At 48.0% G+C, this 14,380-nt stretch overlaps 1 protein-coding gene across 3 annotated transcripts in view; it reads left to right on the forward strand.

Moving 5' to 3' along the window:
* JAZF1 (JAZF zinc finger 1) overlaps positions 1-14,380 on the forward strand; it is a 343,179-nt gene that overhangs the window by 320,192 nt on the left and 8,607 nt on the right. The window lies entirely within an intron of this gene.

Below are 14,380 nucleotides of genomic sequence, written 5' to 3' on the forward strand. Positions count from 1 at the left end.
TCTGACAGCATTAGAAATCAGTATCCTCATCCATTGTATTAGAAATGCAAACTACATCTTAGGCATTTTTGTCCATGCATTTTAGACAGATGACTCTAACCAGATGATTTCTCGCTGGCTTTGTCCATACCTGGCCATCTCTTTCAAGTCTAGACAATTTAAAATTACTGATTAAAATAATAATACTATCCAGAGTTAATATAGTACAGAACTATGTGCCAGAAATTAATCTAACCACTTTATACATATCAAATCATACAATCTTCACAGCAGCCCCATGAAGTTAGCGCTAATGTTTTTCCATTTTACAGATGAGGAAGTGGAGGTGTAAAGAGGTGAAATAACAGGTCTAAGGGCACCAGGTGGTAACAGCAGAGCCAGAATCCTAATACAGGCACCTGCTCCCAAGTCCCTGAATTGCCTGCCTTACACACAGCCTCTGGCCAGGGTTCAGCTGGTTTCTGTAGTTGTGCTAATCGGGTTTAATGGGAGATGGTGCTGTTGTGTGCGTGCATCTCACGGATTGTGACCCCTGATGGCGTCATCATTGTTCCTCTCATTTTATCATATACAAATTGTAGTGTGTATTAAATAAGCGTAATTACGAAGCACAAAATATGTATGTTACATACAGATACCTGTGTGCGTTGTGTCATGTGATTCCATCCTTCCGGTGCACAGGGCCTCTGCCGTGGAGTCCCTTCATCCCAAAAAGACTGGCTGAGCCATGCTGGGTGCTGGGGTCTGCCGGGAGTTAGAACAGCCCAGCCTGAGGAACCCACCCTCTGATGGCAATCTCCCAGGAGACACGTGAGGGTGACGGGCAAGACAAGTCTGCCAGCCGCCCTTGGACACACCCAGACCTCCCCCTTCCCGGCTCCCCTGCAGCTCCTTCCCAGTGCCGGGCAGGTGTGATTCTCTGGGTCCAGCCACTCACCCCTCACAGGCACCTGCTTGCTGGCCAGCCCTCCTTAGCTCCTTAGCTCAGCTGCAAGATTCGAAACTCTGAGAACCTATTCTATTCAGCAACCTGATGACAGCTGGTAATAGAGTCCAGGGCACCCTGCAGGAACTTTTTAATTCAGCAGAAGGGCCCTGAATGACTTGGGGCCATTTCTTAGAAGCAGATTCACCCACTCCACAAACAAAGATTGGCTTCCCTGGAGAATATTCCAAAAAAATGTGAAGTGTCATGGTCCAGAAGGACACCTGAATCAGTGAAGAACTGTCTTCATACTTTCTCTCCATTATACGTGCCTGTCACTTTCACCGTGAGACGCTGTGTGTGCCCTCCTGGTGCCCCTGAGGTCTGCGTGCTGACAGCCTGCCTCCCCGTTACATTGTAGGTTCCTGCTAGCCTCCCCGTTACATTGTAGGTTCCTGCTAGCCTCCCCGTTACATTGTAGGTTCCTGCTAGCCTCCCCGTTACATTGTAGGTTCCTGCTAGCCTCCCCGTTACATTGTAGGTTCCTGCTAGCCTCCCTGTTACATTGTAGGTTCCTGCTAGCCTCCCCGTTACATTGTAGGTTCCTGCTAGCCTCCCCGTTACATTGTAGGTTCCTGCTAGCCTCCCCGTTACATTGTAGGTTCCTGCTAGCTGACACGGTGCCTTATTGACAGGCGCCAAAAACGACCTTTCTCTTCTATTTCAGCCTGTTCTATACCCTATTTAAATGTCGGCTAAAATTGTTTGATTTGTTTCCTCTGGATGAAATGTTGGTTCTTTTAGAAAGAAGTTCTGTAAATGAGATGCTGGTGGGTAAACATGGCTTTATGCTTTCTTCCTGTGACCTGTGGTCAGAATGATTTTTACACTGAGACACATACCTGAAACGAGTCTTACAAACACATCTCACACTCTGATACTTTCTGTTCCATTCTGTCCTTTTGTTTTTTTTAATGCTGATTGTGCCCCACAAAAATGATTTCACGATCCACTTATGAGTCGCGATTTGAAAACACTTCTGCATTGGAAGTAGGTCTTAAGAGGTGCCTGTTGCCACAGGAAACCTTTTATGTTAAGTCTCCATGAAGCTTGAGCAGCAGCTGGAAGGCTCAGGGGAAAGGAGCCATTTTGATCTCCTCCCAAGGTAAAATAGCGGAGCTGATGAGGAGGGAGGAGAGGTGGGGTAGCGACGTCACTGAGCTCCTCGCGGTACTGCAGGGACGTTGTTGTTTCTCATCGCTCATTGTTTCCCTGAAAGGTAGCCAAGACGTGGGAACAATAAAGGAGATGCTATTTTCTTGTGCTTTGGGGGCAGTTTCTTTCTCCTCTCACCAAGATGGAGAGCTGGGAAATTAGGTACCAAAACTCAGAGTTAGGAACAAGCTGCGGGGTTGACTCCAAAATGAGGAGAGAGAAGTACAGAGGGATTCTTTGAAGTCTCAAGGAGAAAGAAGAAAAGGATTGAGGCATAATAAGAAAGCATGGATGAGAAAGAGGCTGGTTTTTTCTTTTCATCTTCTTCTGCAAATGTGCCATATTCGAATACAGGATTTCTTACCCTTGCTCTGTGGAATTGGTTTAAAACCTGAACACCCAGTTTTTAGAAGACGTTGATTTCCACAGCCTTGATCTTGACCTCCAATTAAATCACGAGCCGTGGAGTGAGAGCGACGTCTTCCCCGCTTCCCTGACAGAGGAAGGTGCCAGGAGGAGAGTCGCAGCCTCGGAGCACAGCATAGGCCGTCGGTGACAACGGTCACCTCACGGTGGCCAGGTGGCAGCGGGCTGCGCTGTGCTGGCGGAGGGCCCGCTCCGGCTGCAGACCTGGCTGGTTTGGGGGTGGCAGCCTCCACACCCCTCCAGCGCGCCTCTCGCTGTGAGTGTACCAGCAGGAGCGTGGCTGCCTGTGACCATGCCATCAACTCATGGGTCTCACTTCCGTGTCAAAGAAAATCAACCCAGAGGAAGGTCACTGGGGACTGGACTTCTGCATCTCATCTGCCATGAAGTGGCAGACCCTGGATGTCAGGAATATGACTGTGTGTGCATCTCCACTATGCCTTCATCACTTGCACTGTCCGCAGGTAACGATGTCACGTGGTTGGAAAGCAGTGACCTGGGTGTCAGGAGGCCTGTGTCATCCTTGCCTTTCATTGGTCTGTTCAACAAATACACACTGAGTGACTCTTGTGTGCCAGGTACTCTCCAGGCCACCAGGAATTCAGTGATGTGGAGCTTCCATTCCAGTGGGGAGGAAAGATAACGACGAAAACAAGATCACTTAGGACATTAGATGTGCTGTGAGGAAGGTACCCACCTGGGGAGGAGGCTGTGCCCGGAGGTGGATGGGCTACTTCAGTAGGTGGGTGGGTGGGGCAGGCCAGCGGGCCAGCCTCTTGGAGCAGCTGAGACCTGGATCTGCTGAGGAGGAACCAACCAGAAAAGCTGGGAGAAGAGCGTCCATGGAGAGGGAAGCGCAGGAAAAGGCCCTGCAGGGTGACAAGCTCAACGTTTTGTAGACACCCGGCCTCTAATTCAGAGTATGGAGAGTGTTGTCATTGACCGGCTCCCAGCGCGGTGGACAGAAGGCAAACAAGCATCAGGAAAGAGAAGGAAGGAAGATGACAGGCTCGGGCAGTAGCCCCATTGCAGAGAAAATCTGTTTCAGCCTTTATTTTGAGTAACATTTGAATGGATTTGTTAAGGTTAGAGTTAAATTGGAAATGTCAGTTGTGAACCCATGGCCATAAGGAGTTGTCTTTACAGCTCCATCCCTCTGGCGGCTCAGCAACAGTGGCCCCTGCCCAGGGCCAGCACCTGGCGTTGGGTCTCTGTGCTGTCCTCTGTTGGAAGAAAAGGAGAATATCTTGGGGCAGGAGAAGTCCAAGACGGGCCTGGAACTTGTGTTGTTGCCAGAAAGAAGGATGTTTTCAAAGCAACCAGGGAACCTCCATTTAAAGGTGGCAGTCTGAACACACACATGCACCTAAGATGACAGGAAGTGAGGTTTAAAAGTCTTAACCCACCAAGATAAAGACAAAGATGAGGCAGCAGCAACCAAAGGGGTGGCCGGTGGAAGCAGACGGACAGGAGCGGCTGACCGAGCAGGCAGGGGACAGGTGGAGCCGAGGCCAGCGGGGTGAGCCAGAAGCGAGCAGATTCTCGCCGGAGAATCCCAGAAAGCCCCGGGAATCAGAGCCACACAGGGGTGTGGTCTTCCTCATGTTCCAAATTTGATTGTGGTAGTGACTGCACTGCTCTGTGAATATAGCAAAACCCACTGAGTTGTACAGTTAAAATGGGTGAGTTGTGTCGTAGGTGGATTTTATCTCCATAAAGCTGTTCTATATTTTTTAAAAAGAGTTGGAGCGACAGATACCTCTGAATGTGAGGACAAGGAGGAAAGCTCCCGAGTCTCCTGAGAGGGGGACATATTCTGAGAAGCAGGTGTGGCAGGGGACTCTCAGCAGCACCCAGAGGAGATGGGAAACACTGGAGCAGTGCCTTCAGAACCCCGAGAGAAGACGGGTATGAACCTCAGAGGCTACCGTCAAGTGTGAGGGTAGAAGAAACATTTTCAGACAGGCCAAGGAGTCGACATTTTACCTCCCGTGACCCAAGCAAGAAGTAAACAAAGAAAGGGAAAGACATGGAATCCATGAAAAAGGGATCCCCCCTCCATCGGGAGAGGCAAAGGGAGGTCCTGGTGGTGGTGAGGAAGGGGGTGGATGCAGGGTGACAGCTGTACAGCAGGCCTGGGAGGCGGGTGGCAACAGGAGAAAGAGCACGGAAGGAGTGGGGGGAGAGGGGGCGCGAGAAGTAAAGGGGGATAAAGCCAGACACCTGACGGGTTTGAACGTACTGAGAGAGTTACACTTCCGGAGCTGGGGATGAATTCAAGTTAGCAGGACCATGGACCAGTTAGGAAGGCAAGCTCTAGAGCCAGACGGCCAGATTAGAACCCTTGCTCTGCCATGGAAGAGCTTTGTGACCTCAGACAAGGCACTCTGCCTCTCTGAGCCCCCATTTTATGTAAAATGAAGATACCGTACGTACTAGGTACCAACCTCATAGGGCCGTTGTGAGGTTTAAATGAGTTAATAGACGCACAGCGCTTAGAACTGTGCCCGGCACGTGGTGAGCCCCAGGTAAGTGTCAGCTGTCCTGATGACGATGACGATGCTGAGGAGAGGAGAAGGATGCAGGTGAGAAAGATGACAACAGCCAGACGGCCTATGGCTGTGCTGTTTATTAACTGCAAGGGCGACAAAAGTGTGATCCTAGTTCGCTACATGGCCTGGTGTCATAAGAATGCAAGCATTGAATGATAATGAAATCAAATATTATAATGAAATTCTGCTAGGAGGAGGGGGAGGATGGAAGGAGGGTGGGGAAATACGTGAAAGATCAGAATTCTTATCTTGCGTAGGGAGGTCAATAGATACCCAAAACTGAACATCAGAAAATAGCAATAGAGGCATGCTATTTAGCAATGGGGAGTAAATCCAGGTAAAAGACTTATAACTGGTTGCCATGGGGGAGTGGAGAGGGGGAACGGGCCGGACAGAGGGCTCCTCTTTTTCATTATAGCCTCATAGATCTATCTTTTTTACAGTGTACAATGATGGCTTTGATTAAAGAGAAGAAATTTTTCATTAAAAAATGATAATGGAGGGACTTCCCTGGTGGTCCAGTGGTTAAAACTCCACGCTTCCACTGCAGGGGGCACGGGTTCGATCCCTGGTCAGGGAACTAGGATCCCACATGCCGTGAGGCATGGCCAAAGGGGGCTTCTGCGGGCCAAGTTAGTATGATTAATCAATCATACTATTAATTACCATTAATAGTAATTAATTAATTGAATCGGTGAAAATCAATGAGTCCAAAATGATACTTAACATGGGGAAATTAATATAAAATATGCCCCAAAGTAGCTATAATACAAGGAGAGTGAAAATAATAGTGTGCATTTATATTTCTGTAAATTTTGCTACAGCAAAACTGGGAGCGTCGGCATAGGTAGGGGTTGTGTTGAAACAGATGCCTGTCTATAAAATATAGGTGTTCTTTTTCCCCACCTCCGTTAGCAGATTGGCAGGGAATTCTGAGTAAGCCTTATAGTTACAGGAAAAGTAGCAACTGGGGCAAGAGTGGGAAAGACCAGCTAACACCCTGGTCCCAAACAAGTGGGAAGAGGTCCTGAGTGGGAGTGGCTTGCCAGATGGGGGAAGGAGCCGTGCGGCCGGCAGGGAATCCCTGGTCCCCTGGGAGGTGAGTTCTCCAACAGGCCTGGGAATTATACTGAAGACATCAAGTGGCAAGAAAGACAGGGGCTTCAAAAGTCCTGTTGTGGAACAAGCAAACCTTGAGTAAAGAAGACCTAGGCATCCAGCCCAGGAAATGCAGACTCACTCTTGCATCATCTTGCCCTGATTGTCCTCACCAAGGGTCAGTTGGTCAATAACTTGGAACCCCTATCTTCCACTGGCCAACATCAGCTCCTGTTTCTTTTAGTCACCAGATTCTTGTACCCCAAGAAGGCCAACCCTAAGGATGGAAATAATGAAGAAATAAATCTGTAAGGCCAACTTGTGTAATAGGTTAAATGTAGGTTTTGTGGTCACTGTGATCATTTGTATGATTTGTCTGTTTTTAAGATATTAAGCTTATCTACTTAAATGGTAAATTGGCATCATTTTGTTGAAATATGTAGAATCTAAGTTTGTAACCGACACTTAAATGTGTACGTGCAGTCTATTTTTAGATAATGTTTTTATTTAATAGCATCTGAACATTTAGAAATGTTTGTTAGATAGGTTTATAGGTGTAAAAATTTAGCACTAAACCAAATACAATTGACTGTTGAAAACCGGTATGTGTGTGCGCGGGGATGGTGTTAGAGGCGCTAACCCTCCACGCAGTCAAAAATCTGAGTATAATTTAGTTGGCCCTTCATATCCACAGTTCCTCCATATCCATGGATTCAACTAGCCAAGGATCGTGTAGTACTAAGTATTTACTATTGAAAAAAAGTCTGCATATAAGTGGACCCATGAAGTTCAAACCCATGTTGTTCAAGGGTCAACTGCATAAGTAGTTGTTAAGTTTTCTTATTAAAAAAAAAAAAAGTCCTCCAGATAGTAAAGATCTAAGCAACTGTGATATGGAGTAAGGTCACCACAGGGCGTGGGGCTACTCCTTGCTGTGGGAAGCCGTTGGAGGGTTTTAAGCAGGCAACTGAGATCATCTAATTTACTTTTCTTTGTTTAAGACCATAGGAGGCCGAGAGTGGAGACTGTGTAATCTTGGCTCCCTTTCTACCACTAGAGTCTGTGAAGTGTATTCCCTCATTCATTCATTCAACAAACACATGTCTGTTGGCTCCTTAAGTACAAGCACTGCCCTGGGCACTGTGGTCATTACCAAAGGTAATGACCAAGAGCCTCCTAATACATTAGAAAGTGTTTAGTCCTGTGAGGGAGGCATTACTTCTGACTTGGAGAACCAGGACCAGTTCTACAGTTACGGAGGGGACAGGGGAGAATGACATTCTAGGAATGAGCAAAGGCCAAGAGCTAGGAGGTCAAGAAGTTTTGAGACTTGGTGATGGTCCCCGGAGGCAATAGTGTGTCTTCCGTCGTAATCACACATTGCCAGTTCATTTAGATTGTTGTTGCTTCAGCTCGTATAAAGTGGGTCAGTACCAATTAAAGCTAATTTATAGTGATAAGTCCGTAAGGCAGAAAGGCAGCTCTTTGCTAATGTCCTTGCCAGAGTTTGACACCCCAGGAGAGTTTGAATTTGCTGTCACTGCAGTTATCACTTTTGCATGAATATTAATGATCTGTGTGGAAAGAAAAATGTGGCATATTGTGTTTCTGGAAAAGGTTGACTTATTTTTATCCATCTGTGTGTCACTTTGTTTATGAATACAAAGAACGAGAACCCTATAGTCACTAAAATAGGTCAGGGCCATCTTCACAGAGTAAAGAGGTGAGCAGAGGACAGAGGCGGTGGGTAGAAGCTGGAGGGGCTGAACAAGGTTTGAAATGGCCCTTGTGGCAAGTGAGGGTGAGCTTGATGGAGACACTCAGCTGGCTCCTGGGCCATGAAGTGGGCTCGTCCACGTGGGTGGATGTGGATGTACGTGTGTACACGGACTCTGGACCCCCTTGTCTTTTCATGTGATTCATGAAACCAGCTCTGATTTTTACTTCCTTGGCTGACAACCGGGAGGAATCTTTCGGCAGTCCTGTAGAACCTTTCATAGTCCTGCCCTATGAAATCCTACCTACTAGGTTTGCTCATTTCCCACACTGAAATGCTGGCCTGAGCTCTTGGGCCCACCCAAAGGCACTTCCCTTAGCCACTGTCCTGCCTGCCTCAGGCCCCCACGATGGGGACTGTGCAGCTGTGGAGGATGACAGTGGAAAATTCAACCTGAGAAAAATTAGTGCCTGCCAATTCCTACCTGTGACCATGCAAGGTGAAGTGACATTTTCTTGTAGAAACTCTAACCTTGGTGAAAGTCATTTTTAAATTGCTTAGTGACTAAGACTAAGAAGAGCCTGAAAAAAATCAACTCATGAAGCTTTTCTTTGGAACACTGGACGGCCGCCATCCAGGAGGGCAGGGCCCACCCCTGACTGTACGAGGCTAGCCCTGTGCTTCCCACACACTCACACGCCCACCCCACATGTGGCTGGGACTCCCTCCTCCCCAGCACCTCCAGGGCTTTGCTCTGTGTGTCAAATCTTTATCTCCCTCGATCAGGGATATTCCGTTTGAAAATAAATCAAAGAAGCACAAACTTTGAAACTGAAGGCCCAAGTACCAGTCCAGTCTGCCTGTATCTAGCTGGATGACCTTGGGCACGTTCCTCACCTCCTGAACCTCAGGTTCCATGGAAAACGCCTCTCCCCATGCCAGGCTCACAGGAGCCACCCCACCACCACCACCTAAATGGCAGAGGGATCTACCAACCCCTTCTGCTTCCAGAAATGCATGTGTAAAGCAAAATTTGCTCGCTCTTAGGCAGCTACAATTTTTATTTTTTAAAAAAATGCAAGTTGGGACTTCCCTGGTGGCGCAGTGGTTAAGAATCCGCCTGCCAATTCAGGGAACACGGGTTCGAGCCCTGGTCTGGGAAGATCCCACATGCTGTGGAGCAACCAAGCCCGCGAGCCACAACTACTGAGCCCGTGCTCCACAACAAGAGAAGCCACTGCAATGAGAAGCCCGTGCACCACAACTAGAGAAAGCTCGCGTGCAACAACAAAGACCCAACGCAGCCAGAAAAAAAAAAAAATCCAAGTAGGCACAGGTCAGGTTAGATGGAGAATTAAGTGCCAGAATTTAAGTAGCAAATGATTTAAAGCAAAAGGCCAGATTAAAAAAAAAAACAGGCATTTTGGCTATCATGCCTTTGTGCATTCCTCAAATCTTCATATTGTGCCCATTAGTGCAGTAAAAATAACAGGGCTTACGGGAGAACTAAGGTTGGGCAGAACCTCAAAGCTATGGGACTTTGTAACCAGAGCATCAGCAAAAACAGCAACCATCCTAACAAAATAATTGCTTGGCTGAATCCCCATTGTAAATCCCTACTGGAAATTCATCCAGCATGCCAGCCCTCTGTCCTTTGTGTCCTTGAGATGCAGATCTTTGAAGGTATTCTCTCTTCTAAGAGAACAAGTTCATCCAAGTTAGAAATCTGACCCAGTCAGTCAGTCTTTGTTTTAAAATACAAGGGCAATGTCTTTACCGTTTGTGTCCCTGTGCTGACAGCCTCCCCAGGTGCCACAACCCAGAGGAAAGCGTGGCACTTCTAGAAGCCACAGAACCCGCCACCGTCGCTCTAAAGAAGCCACGTCCATGGGGTTTTCATCTGCTTCTCTTAATTAAGGCCTTCAGGCTTTCTCTTTAGTTGTGAGAATGCTCTCCTCTGGACTCTTCAAGACGGTCAATGTGGGGAGGAGGCGTTGGCCTACAGCAAGTTTTCTGTTTCGTGTTTGAGCGCTTGTCCCTTTCAGTTGCCAGGGCTTAGGGTTGACTTGCAGGAAGGGAAGGGTGGGAGGTGGAGAGAAGAGGGGCGAGATGAAGATGAACCGGTACTCACCACAGCGTCGTCTTTCCCTGCTAGAATCCCCAGCCAGTAGCCCTGGAGAAAGGGAGCCCGCCCGGCTAGACCGCGGAGCACCTCTCCTTCTAGTTGCAAAATTCTGACTCACCGACTCAGTGTTCCCCAACCCTGCTTGCTAGGAGGACACCTGCCAGGCTGTCCCCAGACACCTGTTCTGGGCCCCAGGGGGATAAATTCTTCTTGTGACTCCCATGCTTTCCTCCCGCCTCCCTTCCCCAGTTACTTACAACTACAGGTAGGGTGTTTGGGGGCCTTTTTCCTCTTTTACACAGAGGAAATACTTTTTATAATTTTTTTCTTCAGAAACTGATGTGGCAATTAACATTTTGTGGATTCTGGGTGATGGGCGCTCAGAACTAGAAGCTTGAATTGATTCCGCGTCCTCCCTCTGTCTGGTGGCTGGAGCCCAGCACCCGCTCTGATGGGCTGACAGGGTGGGGCTCACACGGGGCCTCAGAGGTCACCCATTAACTCAGGATCAGGGTGAATGAATGAGTGTATCCATTCCTTAACACCCCATACCTCTCCCCTGGAACAATCCAAAGGCTCATCGTATCTCATAGCCTCAAAGCTGGCTGTGATGGGGCCCGTTTGACCCCTCCAGCTGGTCTGCAGGGCAGTGGGCTCCAAAGTGGGTGCACAAGACAATCTATGAGGTGGAGGAAGGAGATATGAAATCTTTACACTTACTAAGGAAAATAGTTCTCCTATTAATATATATATTTATTAAACTATTTCATCCTCATCCTTTTATTTGCATATCTGTTTTATATAATGATATGTTAGTACATGCATGTCATTTATAATCACACGCTCCCCCTCGGGGGGGCAGTGCCCACAGTTTCTTATTGACCGGGATGTAGGAGAGGATCAAAAAGCTGGGAGACCCCTGCTGGGAGAGTCAGCCTTGCTCCATCCTGCTTTCCCTAAATGGGGGGCAGGGGGCGGAATTCTCTAGCAGAGGGCTGGCAAGCGCTGCAGATCCCTTGGTTCAGAAGTTAGTTTTGAGATGGCAGGTGAAGCAGAGATTGAAAATGAACGAGGTTGGGGTTGACTTTTCTCCTTCGAAAGGCATGAGGACATGAATAAAACAAAGCAGAGAGGGTTGGCCCACATGTTTCTGAACTAAAGCCATAACTCATTTCAGGTTAGCATTTCCTAGGGTTCAAAGATGTGTGAAATGAGACTAAGAGCAGTAGGTGTCGGGGCCTCGGATGTTTTCTTCAGGACACTGCAGGCCCTGCTGGCAAGTTTTCCAGACATGAGCACCAAGTGGATGCCAGTGTCTGAGCTCGTGTGGCTTTCTGGGACAATAGCAACCCCCGTACCTGCAGGATGCCCTCTGGCTGCAGGGCCCGCCTCACAGCCGGCGACATTTCTCCTGTTTGATGACAGGGTAGCACTTGGGGTACAGGAACACAAACAACGGTAGACGCCCCCCACTCCTGTTTTTAAAAAGTGAGTACCCTCAAGAGAAAGCGAGGGAACAGTGGATGAAATAAACTGCTCATGTGACCTTTTGCCTCTTTATTTACCAAATGCTTCTTTAATGCTTACCGTGTATCATTGTTCTAAATACTTTTAAAAACAGGAACTCAGTTGCTCCTCACAACAACCTTAAGAGGTAGTAGTATTATCAGCCCATTTTACAGACGAGGACTCTAAAACTCAGAGAGGTAACATCACTTGCCTGGGGTCACACAGTTTGTCGGTGGCAGCACCAGGGCTCACTCGGGCTCCCAGCCTGGGCTCCCAGCTTGGCCCCTGTAGATGCATCTGCACGAACAGTCCTCAGCCAGCACAGCGCCTCTCTTGTTATGGAATCCCTCTTGTATTTTTTCTGGTGGAGATGCCCAAACCTATCAGAATTACCTTATTTTTTGTTTGGTTTCACAACAGGCCTTTCTAAAAATAGTATTATTTTACATGTAATGTTATAAATAGTATTATTACAAAAATGGAATTATACTGTCTTCTGTTTTTTTGAGCACTTACTATGTGCAGGTCCTCCTGTGCCAGGTGCTTTATAGATGTTAATTCTAATCCTTAAATTAAACTGTAAGGAAGAGATTTTTTCCCCCCATTTCACAGAAGAGAAAGTAGAGGCCAAGTAGGTTGGTCACTCAGCTGACAATGTCTAGCCAAGGCATGAACCCAGGGTTGGGCCTTGCTCGGCTTTGTTATAGGACAGAACTAAGTAGAAAGAGATCCTTCTCGATCCCCATCCAGGGGAGATAGTTTCACAAAGCACCCAAAGGACCTTGTGGTGTGCCGACGACGAGGATGTGTGTGTGTGTGGCCCCATTTTGTAAGCCTGTTGTCCCCGTGCTGGCTTTCACTCGCAAGGGCTTCCTGACATCGGCAGTAGATCATGTGGTCCTCCTACCTGCCCCACTTGGGACTGGATGCGGCATGGCTTCCAGGCGAGTGTGTCCTCAGCATTAGCCCCCCAGGCCTGGCCCCTTTTGATCCCGAAGAGTTTTGAAGTTTTATCTTCTGCTGGGCTTCATTAAGCCTTTGGTTGGCCTGAGGCTTTCGCCCTGCCCCCAGTTGTAAATGTTGTGCGATTCTTGGTATTCAGGTTAACAAATTAGCTCAATTAGATGGGTAAATTAGTCATTCTCACTTTCTCAAGTCCTGGTGGAAGAGCTTCGAGAAATAGTATTTATAGTTTTCTAACAAGCAATTTAAAGGACACCAGCATGTGGCATTTGTTTAAGAGTAAAACGTCCTAAACAGTGCCCTTAGAAACAGGTTTCGAGATTTGCTCATGGACCGACTCAGGGATGCGGCAGAGCAGTACCCCCGTGCTGTGTCCTACGAGCACTTCCCAGCTGGGTCTCTTGTCTCTGGGGGCTCCAGCCAAGCGCAGCGGGGCTTACTGAAACCCACACTGAATTCCAGAGCCTCATTTTTGTCAAATTGTTTTTTCCGTACCGCCTGAGTTTCTAAACAGGCTTCAAAGCAGGCTGCTTTGAATTCTGAGCGGGGGGATGGTGGAGGCCCAGCGACATGGAGGTTGAGAGGGACACACCCCACCCCCAGAGCGCTGCCGGCACTGGAGGCCGGGAGGCAACGTGGGAAAAGGTGACCCCCTCACTAGCTAATTGAGAACGCGTCAGCTCTTGAGCCCCGCAGGGCTCATCTCCCCACGTGTACGAAAGTGACACCCCACCTCACAGGGTCACCAGAGGATTAAATGAGCTGATGCAGCCAGTGTGCCTGAACCATACGAGGCACTCATTCACCTTGAGGTCCCTTCCTTCCTGCCTGGATCCTTTTAAGTGTTCGCCTCAGATGCTGGCGTCCTTGTTCCTGGCTCAACTGGCTCTTCAAACAATCTTATTAATGCCTATTAAAAGGAAACCCAATAAAAGTGCCAGTATCTGGTGTTGAGATAATTGACGTAGCAGGGCGAGCCCATGGAGCACCCAGCCGGGCCCCGGGTGCAATTTCGCCTCACACCTGGGGGATGAATTTCACAACTGTAATTGCTACCATATAATTCTTATTGATGTTGTGCTATAATTCCTATTTATTCCATGGGGCTTGTAAATGCATTAGGACTTGTCAACATATTATTTTACACTGTTTATGATCTGTAGAATTATGTCCTTCAGGGTTATATTGTGCAAAAGCTCCAAATAAACGGCTGTGGACCTCGTTAAAAAAAGAGCAAAGAGGGGCTGCTTGTTGAGGTGGTTCTCCATCCCTGCCGTCCTGGGCAGAAGTCAGCAGAGCAGATTTTTAATTCAGTTCTGAGCGGAGCTCTTAACCAGGATGCAAGGGAATCCCCTCGTCTGTCTGAGCTGTCTGCTGCGATGGCTCAGCCCTCCCTCCCAGGGAGGGTTTGTGTAGCTGAAAGGCAGGTGCCATTCCCTGAGGACAGGTGCGGTAGGGAATCGTTTGGTCTTCCTCGAGCTGGACCTGCGTTCTGATGATGATGATGACATTATGCCCTCAGAGAGCGCTGGGCATTTCTGTCCCCCTGCTCCCTAGCTTGGGGTAACCACACCCTTTTAGTTCTAAATTTCTTCATGGTCTTCCCAGCTCAGCTTATAAAGAAAAAGATATGAAATTAATTCCCACCGAAGTGTAAACACCTAGTAAGTGTAAAATGTAACCCTCTCCTACAGATTTTTGTATTTACCATGCCAATAAAGCATAAAACTAAGGGGACAGAATTCTGTCCATTGTAATGTCAGGCATATCGTGTGTGTGTGTGTGTGTGTGTGTGTGTGTGTGTGTGTGTGTTGGGGCAGGGGTGTGTCTGTCGTAGTTGGTTATTTTTG

The sequence above is a fragment of the Balaenoptera acutorostrata genome, chromosome 7 (genome assembly GCF_949987535.1).
Source record: "Balaenoptera acutorostrata chromosome 7, mBalAcu1.1, whole genome shotgun sequence".
NCBI lineage: Eukaryota > Metazoa > Chordata > Mammalia > Artiodactyla > Balaenopteridae > Balaenoptera > Balaenoptera acutorostrata.